The sequence below is a fragment of the Oryx dammah genome, unplaced genomic scaffold (assembly GCF_014754425.2).
Source record: "Oryx dammah isolate SB20612 unplaced genomic scaffold, SCBI_Odam_1.1 HiC_scaffold_29, whole genome shotgun sequence".
Taxonomy (NCBI): domain Eukaryota; kingdom Metazoa; phylum Chordata; class Mammalia; order Artiodactyla; family Bovidae; genus Oryx; species Oryx dammah.
The window spans coordinates 101,135,015-101,146,956 of NW_024070213.1; the positions used below are offsets into that span (position 1 = coordinate 101,135,015).

An 11,942-nucleotide genomic window follows, 5' to 3' on the forward strand; every position below is an offset into this window, starting at 1 on the left:
AAAATCTTTAAGTATAAAGCATATTTAAATGATTTATTTTTTAATTTTCCAAAGCAAAACACCTATACTTCAAGTTAAACATTCACTAATATGTCAAAAAGGCAAAAACTAAACTTATGACTAGTATCATCCTGTTTTATAAATAGGAGAAAAATAAATAAAATCCATGAAATTTAAAACAATTTAAAATGTATGATGTACATCATAAGGCAGTATGCATACAAGTTCATTCTGTATAGAGGAATTTGTAGAATTTTGGACTAAAACTAGGACGAATATAATACTAAAAATGTTTTCTGAAAATGATGTTAGAGACTATGGCTATCATTTTCCCATTAGATTCAGTACTACATACTTATTTTGCTTGTCACTCTGTGAATCCACTGCAATATAAGAACTCAATAAATATTTTTAAAATTAGTGACAAAATATAATTCCCAACTACACATTTATTTTAGTGAATTGTTTGAGCAGGATTCTTATGTTGAAAGAGTATTCTACCATATTTTACATCATCTGCCAACCATTCTCCTAACACAGTTGTTTAGTCTCTAAGTCATGTCCAACTGTATGGACTGTAGCCCACCAGGCTCCTCTGTCCATGGAATTCTCCAAACAAAAATACTGGAGTGAGCTGCGATTTCCTTCTTCAGGGATCAAACCCAGGTTTCCTGCATTGACAGGCAGATTCTTTACCATCTGAGCCATCAGAGAAGGCTTCAAAAGATTGAAAGCAAAAGGAGAAGGGGGAAGCAGTGAATGAGATGGATAGATAGCATCACTGACTCAATGAACATGAATCTGAGCAAACTCTGGGAGATGGTGAGGGACAGGGAAGACTGGCGTGCTGCAGTCCATGGGGTCACGAAGAGTCGGACTTGACCTGGCAACTGGAAAACAACAACATCATTCACATCAAAGAAAGACTAACTTAAACAGACACTTTGCTCATCAAATATTTATTAAGTAACTATTATATGATTGACATGACTAAATTCTCAAGATGCAAATTTGAATTAAAGATGAATAACATAAGAATCTTATACTGGAGGCTGTCTAATCCAGGCACTATAGCCAATCACTATTGTCCTCTATCCACTTGGCCTCATCCATGAATTAGGTCTAAAAATATGGTCACCAGAAGCTCCCCAACTCATATTTACCACATTTGCCACTGGAAAGGGTGACACAAAAATGTTCTAAATTAAGATGGGAGAAAGAAGCCACTCGGAAAATATTCTAATTTTCTCAGCTTTTGGCAGATTTGTAGCCTGACTAATCAACTAAATCTACATGGTTGATGAAGGAAAGGATATTAGTGGCAGAGTCTGGGCCAAGTGTTGCCTTCTTGCCCCATTCTTGGTCTATAAGAAGATGGCAACTCACATTCAAAACAAGGTGCAAAGGGATGTGAGTTTAGATAAACCAAGAAACAAACAGGAGATCTAGATTAGTCACTGTGGCTGCTGTAGCAGATTACTACAAAGTTGGTGGCTTAAAATAATAGAAATGTAGGGACTTCCCTGGTGGTCCACTGGTTAAGACTGCACTTCTACTGCACAGGGCATGAGTTCAATCCCTGGCTGGGGAAGTTCCACATGCCACACAATGTGGCAAAAAAGAAAATAAACTTTAAAAAGACACAAGAAAGGGAAAAAAAAATTCTCTCACAGTTCTGGAGGTCAGAAGTCCAAAATCAAGGCCCCAGCAAAGTCACCGAATGTCTAGGAGAGAATCCAATATTTGCCTCTGCCAGCTTGCAGTAGCTGTTGGCATTCCTTGACTCTGCCTCTGGGTTTACAGTGCCTTTTCCTCTCCTGTGTGTGCTGTATTCTCCTCTGTTTGCTTGTTTTAAAACTCAATCAACCTCTCTCTTAAAGGAATACATGTATTTGTATTTAGGGCCCACTTTGTATTCATGGTAAACTATGCTTATCAAGATCCTTAACATAATCTTTTACCAAATATGATAATGTTCCCAAGTTTCAGAGATCAGAATGTGGACATCTCTTTTGGACCACCATTCAGCTCACACAGGACTCATCCTTTTAGCTGACATATATTATCCATGCTAGTCAAAAGACTAGTCATAACTTGGACACTTATAGCACCACAGAAAGCCAGTGATTCAAAATATACTTTAAATGCAGCTCTTCTTCTGAATATAAAAAGAGATTATATCAAGAACTTAAAAATTGATACTGTTTTTTTGCCAACATATTACTTGCAATATGGCTTCCCTGGAGGCTCAGATGGTAAAGAATCCACCTGCAATGTGGGAGACCTGGGCTCAGTCCCTGGGTCAGGAAGATCCCCTGAAGAAGGAAATGGCTACCCACTCCAGGACACTTGCCTGGAAAATCCCCATGGACAGAGGAGCCTTGCGGGCTTCAGTCCATGGGATCATAAAAAGTTGGACAAGACTGAGTGACTAACCATACCACAGCACAGTTTCAATAATGAAATTTACCTTTCCTAACCAAGATAAGTAAATGCAAAAATCTTATACATTGCAAAAACTTTCCTGTTTTCTATTGCATGTTGTAGAAAAAATAACTACTATTACATTTAAAGGGCTAATCCCGAGGGAAAAACGGGTAAACAATAAATCTGTAAGGTTTTTAATAGAGTTCTCAAAGTGGAAAAAAATGCCATTTTACTTTAAAATAGGTTAGTGTTGAGTAAGACTATAATATAAGAATACCTTAATATGATCTGTCACTTCCTTCTCCATTATGAAGTTCATTTATTTTTTAGGTTAGGTAATGCTCATTCTTGGAGAAGGAAATGGCGACCCACTCCAGTACTCTTGCCTGGAAAATCTCATGGATGGAGGAGCCTGGTAGGCTGCAGTCCATACGGTCGCTAAGAGTAGGACATGACTGAGCAACTTCACTTTCACTTTTCGCTTCATCCATTGGAGAAGGAAATGGTAACCCACTCCAATGTTCTTGCCTGGAGAATCCCAGGGATGGGGGAGCCTGGTGGGCTGCCGTATATGGGGTTGCACAGAGTCGGACATGACTGAAGTGACTTAGCAGCAGTAATGCTGACTCTACACATGGACATCACCAGATGGTCAATACTAAAATCAGATTGATTATATTCTTTGCCGCCAAAAATGGAGAAGCTCTATACAGTCAGCAAAAACAAGACTGGGAGCTGACTGTGGCTCACGTCATGAACTCCTTATTGCCAAATTCAGAGTTAAATTGAAGAAAGTACTGAAAGCCACTAGAGCATTCAGGTATGACCTAAATGAAATCCCTTACGATTATACAATGGAAGTAAGAAATAGATTCAAGGGATTAGATCTGATAGACAGATTGACTGAAGAACTATGGACAGAGGTTCATGACATCATACAGGAGGCAGTGATCAAGACCATCCGCTAGAAAAAGAAATGCAAAAAGGCAAAATGATTGTCTGAGCTGGCCTTAAAGTAGTTGCGAAAAGAAGACAAGTATGAAGTTATGAAAAGAAGAGAAGTAAAAGGCAAAGGAGAAAAGATATACCCATTTGAATGCAGAGATAAATAAGTAAAAAAAAAAAAAAAAACAACAAAGAATAGGAAGGAGAGATAAGAAAGCCTTCCTTGGTGATCAATGAAAAGAAATAGAGGAAAATAGGATGGGGAAGACTACAAATCTCTTCAAGAAAATTAGAGAAACCAAGGGAACATTTCATGCAAAGATGGGCACAATAAAGGACAGAAATGGTATGGATCTAACAGAAGCAGAAGATATTAAGAAGAGGTGGCAACTATGGACAGAAGAACAACACAAAAAAAATCTTCCTGACCCAGATAACCATAATGATGTAATCACTCACCTAGAGCCAGACATCCTGGAATGCGAAGTCAAGTGGGCCTTAGGAAGCGTCACTACGAACAAAGCTAGAATTCCAGTTGAGCTATTTCAAATCCTGAAAGATGATGCTGTGAAAGTGCTGCACTAAATATGCCAACAAATCTGGAAAACTCAGCAGTGGCTACAGGACTGGAAAAGGTCAGTTTTCATTCCAATCCCAAAGAAAGGCAATGCCAAAGAATGCCCAAACTGTTGCACAATTGCACTCATCTCACACACTAGCAAAGTGATGCTCAAAATTCTCCAAGCTAGGTTTCAGCAATACGTGAACTGTGAACTTCCAGATGTTCAAGCTGGATTTAGAAAAGGCTGAGAAACTGGACACCAAATTGCCAACATCTGCTGGATCATGGAAAAAGCAAGAGAGTTCCAGAAAAAAATATACTTCTATTTTATTGACTATGCCAAAGCCTTTGACTGTGTGGGTCACAGCAAACTGTGGAAAATTATTAAAGAGATGGGAATAGCAGACCACCTTTCCTTCCTCCAAAGAAATCTGTATGCAGGTCAGGAAGCAACAGATAGAACTGGACATTGAACAGCAGACTGTTTCCAAATCAGGAAAGGAGTATGTCAAAGCTGTATATTGTCACCCTGCTTATTTAACTAATATGAAGAGTGCATCATGAAAAGTACCAAGATGGATGAAGCACAAGCTGGAATCAAGATTGCTGGGAGAAATATCAATAACCTCAGATATGCAGATGACACCAACCTTTGGCAGGAAGCAAAGAAGAAATAAAGAACTTCTTGATGAAAGTGAAAGAGGAGAGTGAAAAAGTTTGCTTAAAACTCAACATTCAAGAAACTAAGATCATGCAATCTGGTCCCATCACTTCATGGCAAATAGATGGAGAAACAGTGGAAAAAGTGACAGACTTTATTTTGGGGGGCTCCAAAATCACTGCAGATGGTGACTGCAGCCATGAAATTAAAAGATGCTTACTCATTGAAAGAAAAGCTATGACCAACTTACACAGCATTTTAAAAAGCAGAATCATTACTCTGCTGACAAAGGTCCATCTAGTCAAAGATATGGTATTTACAATAGTCATGTATGGATGTGAGAGTTGGACTGTAAAGAAAGCTGAGCACTGAAAAATAGATGCTTTTGAACTATGGTGTTGGAGAAGACTCTTGAGAATCCCCTGGATAGCAAGGAGATTCAACCAGTTCATCCTAAAGGAAATCAATCCTGAATATTCATTGGAAGGACTGATGCTGAAACTGAAACTCCAATACTTTGGCCACCTGATGAGAAGAACTGATTCATTGGTAAAGACCCTGATGCTGGGAGAGATTGAAGGTGGGAGGAGAAGGGGACAACAGAGGATGAGATGGTGGGATGGCATCACCATCTCAATGGACATGAGTTTGAGTAAGCTACAGGAGTTGGTGACAGACAGGGAGGCCTGGCATGCTGCAGTCCGTGGCATTGCAAAGAGTCAGACACAACTGAGTGACTGAGCTGAATGTTGTCTTAAAACCCTATCTCTTGAGCTGTTCAAATATTTGTCAAATAAATAGATTGAGAGAGCTGAAACTACTACTTCATTTCCAAATCACTTTGATGAACTAATATGAACTCATTAGCTTTTTGCAATGTTTCATATATTAATTTTTAATTGTAATAGTTGTTACTTTTAAATTGTTCCTAAAATTATTCATAAAAGCAAATAGATTTTTCAGTGGTTTTAAATATGTAGCTAGATTAATAATTTGGCTTTATATAACATCTATTACAACAGGTTAACATACTACTTTTCCACTTTTTTTCAACATCTATTATAACAGGTTAACATAATGGTTAGGTAAATAAAACTGCTTAACACAAATAAGAAGTAGCAAATAGCAAATGCTATCTTTGCTTCATATGTGGCACCTTCATCTCACTTAAACATTAAAGAAGTTTTAATTTGCAGTTACAATGAAAGCATCTACTCTATTCTATTTCTACATCAATAAGCATTTTCCTTTATTTCCTGTATTTAGTATTCAAGTTTTCATTAGTATTTGTCTCATTTTCCACTAATAGTTTTACTCTGATGAAGTATAATGGCTGTCTTTTAAATGAAATGTAAGGGACATTAAATAGTCATAATTCTTTGCTTTTCTCTGCCATTATTAATTAGTCTCTTTGATGGTACAGACTTTAAATAAAAAACATTGTTTTTTTCAAAGATGTTTTTATTAATAGAAATATGTTGGAAAAGTATTCTTTGATATATACAATGCAAAAGAGGTTTTCAACTTGGGGATTTAAGATGTTTATTCCATTAAGTTTAGTTCAAGAACACTAAAACTCATAATCTACATGCAGCCTTTGAAGTTCATAGTTGGCTGGTAGAGTATCAAGGGTCGATTAAGTTTCCTTATACTTAGTCTCAAGCACTGCTCTGTTATATACACCTCTCTCTCATCAGCATCTCCCTAACCTAAATGCAACCTTTACTGTACTGCAGTTTTGGCAACCTATTACTAGATAGTTTTGGAGTACCCACTGTGATCTAGCCTGACTGAATCAGGCAGGTTGATGCTATGTGTCTGAAGGGAGAGCTAAGCATAATTAGCTATCTCTAATGGTATCACTTTAAAAGATATTTTTACCCTGGAAATTATGGAGGCTTACTTTCTATCTCTGAACTATTTTCTGTCCCTTTACTTTTGCTATGTCAATTCATCCACAGAGAAAGATTTTCTATCCTCTTTGTATATTTCAATGCACAGTTAGATTTTGCTTCCAACACTCTTATTCTCTGGGAGGAAATGGTCTTTCCCTATTTTGAACTCCACCAATAGTCACCCTCTCTGTAACTAATCACGTGGCAGTAAGTTATCTGTGTTCACATAGATTTTTTTCATTGGTATTCTACAGATGAATGGAAAAAGAGACAAATAATATACATCTATGTCATTACTTTAAGCTCTAATTATTATTTTAACAACAATAAACTAATAAATTAAATTTTATTCAGTAGTTTACAATTTGATGCAGAAATCTTGGGAACCATCTTACAATTCAGTATGCCAAAAATATTTAAAAGAATATAGTCTACCTTGCCCACCCTCCTTCTCCACTAACCCTCAACTGTTCTGGTAGCCCAGTTATTAATATTTAAATCAGAAAAGAAAGAAGCAAAAAAATTTGCAAAATTTTATTGAACCAAGTTTGCATGGAAATGACTAAATTTTTTCTTGCCTTGCTTAGAATGGGTGCCTTAAAATTAAAATTGAATCCATTTAAAAGTTAACTTTATATGTAGGCATATTTGAGTTTTTCAATTATAAATAATATACAATCCACACAATGAATGGGGAGCTATAAAACTAGCAAATTATTGATATACATCAAAGTAATTTCTGTGACATTATATTTTATTTTATTTTATATATTTTTTTAATTTATTTATTTATTTTTAATTTTTACTTTACAATCCTGTATTGGTTTTGGCATAGATTGACATGAATCCACCACAGGTGTACATTATATTTTAAAAATTAACAAAAGTTATATGATCTTATCATGACAATGGGTGGCAGGCATTAGGGAACAGGAACAAGGGAGGGTTTTGTCTTCTTTGGAAACAGTGTATAGATACTTACAGAGAGCAAAGAGGAACTAAAGAGCCTCTTGATGAAAGTGAAAGAGGAGAGTGAAAACGCTGGCTTAAACCTCAACATTCAGAAAACTAAGATCGTGGCATCTGGTCCCATCACTTCATGGCAAATAGATGGAGAAACAATGGAAACATTAAGAGACTATTTTGGGGGGCTCCAAAATCACTGCAGATGGTGACTGAGGCATGAAATTAAAAGACAATTGCACCTTGGAAGAAAAGTTATGACCAACCTAGACGGCATATTAAAAAGCAGAGACATTACTTTACCTACAAAGTCTGTCGAGTCAAAGCTATGGTTTTTAAAGTAGTCATGTATGGGTGTGAGAGTTGAACTATAAAGAAAGTTAAGTGCCGAAGAATTGATGCTTTTGAATTGTGGTGTTGGAGAAGACTTCAGAGTCCCTTGGACTGCAAGGAGATCCAACCAGTCCATCCTAAAGGAGATCAGTCCTGAATATTCATTGGAAGGACTGACGCTGAAGCTGAAACTCCAATATTTTGGCCACCTGATGTGAAGAACTGACTCATTTGTAAAGACCCTGATGCTGGAAAGATTGAAGGCAGAAAGAGAAGGGGACGACAGAGGATGAGATGGTTGGATGGCATCACTGACTCGATGGATGGGAGTTTTGAGTAAACTCCGGGAATTGGTGATGGACAGGGAGGTCTGGCGTGCTGCAGTCCATGGGGTCGCAAAATAAATCTTTTTTTATTTTTTAACATTTTATGTTTAACAGTTTAATCCCAACTCTAAGAAAGATAGAAATTACTTGTTTAAATCATAAGTATTCTAGTAAGAGGAAATTACTTCCTCAAAATCTTCAATCAACTCAACAAAATTAATAAGGAAAAGGCAAAGGACAGCAAATAAGTTATAAAAAATAAGATACCATTCCTAAATCTATCAGATTGTAATAGCAATAAATTTGATAGCAATAAATGTGCATATGAATTAATTCCTTGAATAAGAAATCTTATATTATGATTTTTTAAAATTCTGGTTTACACTATTTTTCTGGAGGAAAATATGAAGTAAAATAGGCCAAAGATTGAAAATGGAGAGAAAGAAAGCAATGTAGCAATATCATAAAATAAAAAATGCAAGAATCTAAATTAGCTTTTATGTACTTAAAAATTAATTTCAAAATGTAGAGAGCAAACACTATTTGAAGTGAAAGGAGACATTGGTAAATAATAAACCATATTAATAAGAAAACAGTACACCTTTCAAATCAGGGGGAAAAGAAGACAAAAAGAGAAAAAATTAAGTAACAGAAAACATACATTTTTTAAAATATAAAATGTATTTGTTTTAATTGGAGGCTACTTACTTTACAATATTGTATTGGTTTTTCCATACATCCACATGAATCTGCCCCAGATGTACATGTGTTCCCCATCCTGAACCCCCCTCCCACCTCCTTCCCCATACCATCTCTCTGGGTCATCCCAGTGCACCAGGCCCAAGGACCCTGTCTCATGCATCAAACCTGGACTGGCGATTAATTTCACATATGATAATATACATGTTTCAATGCCATTCTCCCAAATCATCCCACCCTCACCCTCTCCCACAGAGTCCAAAAAACTGTTCTATACATCTGTGTCTCTTTTGCTGTCTCACATACAGGGTTATCATTACCATCTTTCTAAATTCCATGTATATGCATTAGTATACTGTATTGGACTGAACTGAACTGATACTGTATTGGTGTTTTTCTTTCTGGCTTACTTCACTCTGTGTAATTGGCTCCAGTTTCATCCACCTCATTAGAACTGATTCAAATGTATTCTTTTAAATGGCTGAGTAATATTCCATTGTGTATATGTACCACAGCTTTCTTATCCATTCATCTGCCAATGGGCATCTAGGTTGCTTCCATGTCCTAGCTATTGTAAACAGTGCTGTGACAAACATTGGGGTACATGTGTCTCTTTCGATTCTGGTTTCCTCGGTGTGTATGCCCAGCAGTGGGATTGCTGGGTCATATGGCAACTCTATTTCCGTTTTTTTTTTAGGTAATCTCCACACTGTTCTCACTAGTGGCTATACTAGTTTGCATTCCCACCAACAGTGTTAAGAGGGTTCCCTTTTCTCCACACCCTCTCCAGCATTTATTGTTTATAGACTTTTGGATAACAGCCATTCTGACTGGCATGAAATGGTACCTCATTGTAGTTTTGATGTGCATTTCTCTGATAATGAGTGATGTTGAGCATCTTTTCATGTGTTTTTTAGCCATTTGTATGTCTTCTTTGGAGAAATGTCTGTTTAGTTCTTTGGTCCATTTTTTGACTGGGTCATTTATTTTTCTGGAATTGAGCTGCAGGAGTTGCTTGTATATTTTTGAGATTAATTCTTTGTCAGTTGCTTTGTTTGCTATTATTTTCTCCCATTCTGAAGGCTGTCTTTTCACCTTGCTTATAGTTTCCTTTGAAAATATACATTTTAAAAGATATAGTGAAACATTCATAAAAATTAACTGTGTATCAACCACAAGATTATTGCAGCATACCTGAAGTACACAAAACACACCTCTCATATTTTATGCAAAAAATAAAAATAAGAACTTAGAAGTTGATGGTATGGAAAAACAGCAGAAAGCATACACATGAAAAATATTTAAAGTGAAATTCTCTTCTAAATAAAATCTTAGCTTTAATAGAATGGAAAAACAATGAAATCTTTAGAAATGAAAGAACTTCAAATAAAAAGACTCATGGGATCATACAAACCATGATATAGTTAATGCTGCTGCTGCTGCTGCTGTCACTTCAGTCGTGTCCGACTCTGTGCAACCCCATAGACGGCAGCCCACCAGGCTCCCCCATCCCTGGGATTCTCCAGGCAAGAACACTGGAGTGGGTTGCCATTTCCTTCTCCAATGCCTGAAAGTGAAAAGTGAAAATGAAGTCACTCAGTCGTGTCCAACTCTTAGCAACCCCATGGACTGCAGCCTACCAGGCTCCTCCGTCCATGGGATTTTCCAGGCAAGACTACTGGAGTGGGGTGCCATTGCCTTCTCTAGATATGGTTAATAATAAGTTTCAAAAGAAATATGCAAGTCCTATATAAAAATAAATTAAAATATTGATCTTTATTGACAGAAATGAAGCGATCTTAAAATAGTGAAGCACCACTCTCATGGAACATGGCAAACTGTATAAATTTTCTCTAAGCACAAACTATAAAAAATATGTTTATACCATAAAACTAATGAATCTGTTATGGCACAAGCATAGAAAATATAAGTAGAAAAAATATAAGTAATTTGAGAATTCAGATATAAACTGTCATATAAAGTACAATATAATTTATTTTTAAAGAGTAGAATTTCAATAGATGCTAAACTATTGTGAAAAGGAAAGTTTTCTGTCACTGAACAATATTTTGACATTTGAATTTTCACAGCATGGGTATGCATGATTTTCTCTGTAAAGAAAGCAATGACTTATGGAAAATTGCTATTTATTTGAAAAAATAAAATTGGTCTGCTCATATATATGCAATTTAGACAAATGTTATGTGAAGTAATTTGTAGCCATTTCCAAATAAATGAAATATATGTTAAAACAGCAAAAAGTTTATGGAAATATATTTATGTACCTAAGTGTGTTTGTGTAAAAATATATATGTATCCCATTTTTACATTATAAGGTCTTTGTCTGCATATATTAGACATGTATGGGAAAAGAATTAGAAGGATTAACTGTACAGATATTACTGATCAAGGAGAGGAAGAAAAGGAGGGTTTGTTCTTTATATGTCTCCTAAAACTGTGATAGAACCTGGGATTACATAAAGCATCTAATATATTGTCTCTGCCTTCTAGCGATTCACACACTGTGGTGGGAAGCCAAACCTAAATAAAACAATGCATGAAATGAAGGCAATATATGACTGTGCCAGAATCCTGGCCCACCGGCACTCAGTCACACATGTCTCGATATTTCCAACTTAATGGAAACTTTCAGAAAGTGGCATCACAGATTTTCTCATAGCATGGGTTCAAATTATTTGGGCAGTTTCATAACTGATAGCAAGGAAGGAACAAAAGAACAGATTACCTGGAAAATACAATACCATGATATCCATGTTCCAACACTGATATTTAGAAAAGGAAAACAAAAATGAAGGGCCAGGTAAAAGGAGAATAGAGGATGATAAAGTAAAATCATTTTAACTCTTTTATAAGAATATTTTTTATCCCTTAGTAAACATTGCATATTGTGTATTATATACAATATAACTTAAGTACAGAAAATGCTTCTCCTAGGAAACGGTTTTCTAAACAAAGCAATATTTGAAAAGTGTAGAAGAAGAGTCTATCAACTGATACTAAATGTAATTCAAGCAAATGTTTCTTCCATTAGTATAAGTGTCAAATGACAGATTGCTGCCTTCTATTTTACTAAAATTCTAATTAGAATTAGCTTGGAAATGAAACATTCA

The 11,942-nt window shown here is 35.9% G+C and overlaps 1 long non-coding RNA gene across 1 annotated transcript; it reads left to right on the forward strand.

Annotated features, from left to right (window-relative positions):
• Window positions 1-3,369: 3,369 nt before the first annotated feature.
• LOC120858417 lies at window positions 3,370-11,241 on the forward strand. Its single transcript, XR_005719862.1, has 3 exons — window positions 3,370-3,463; window positions 9,894-9,896; window positions 11,228-11,241. It is a non-coding gene; the product is annotated as an uncharacterized LOC120858417 (long non-coding RNA).
• The last annotated feature ends 701 nt before the right edge of the window (window positions 11,242-11,942 follow it).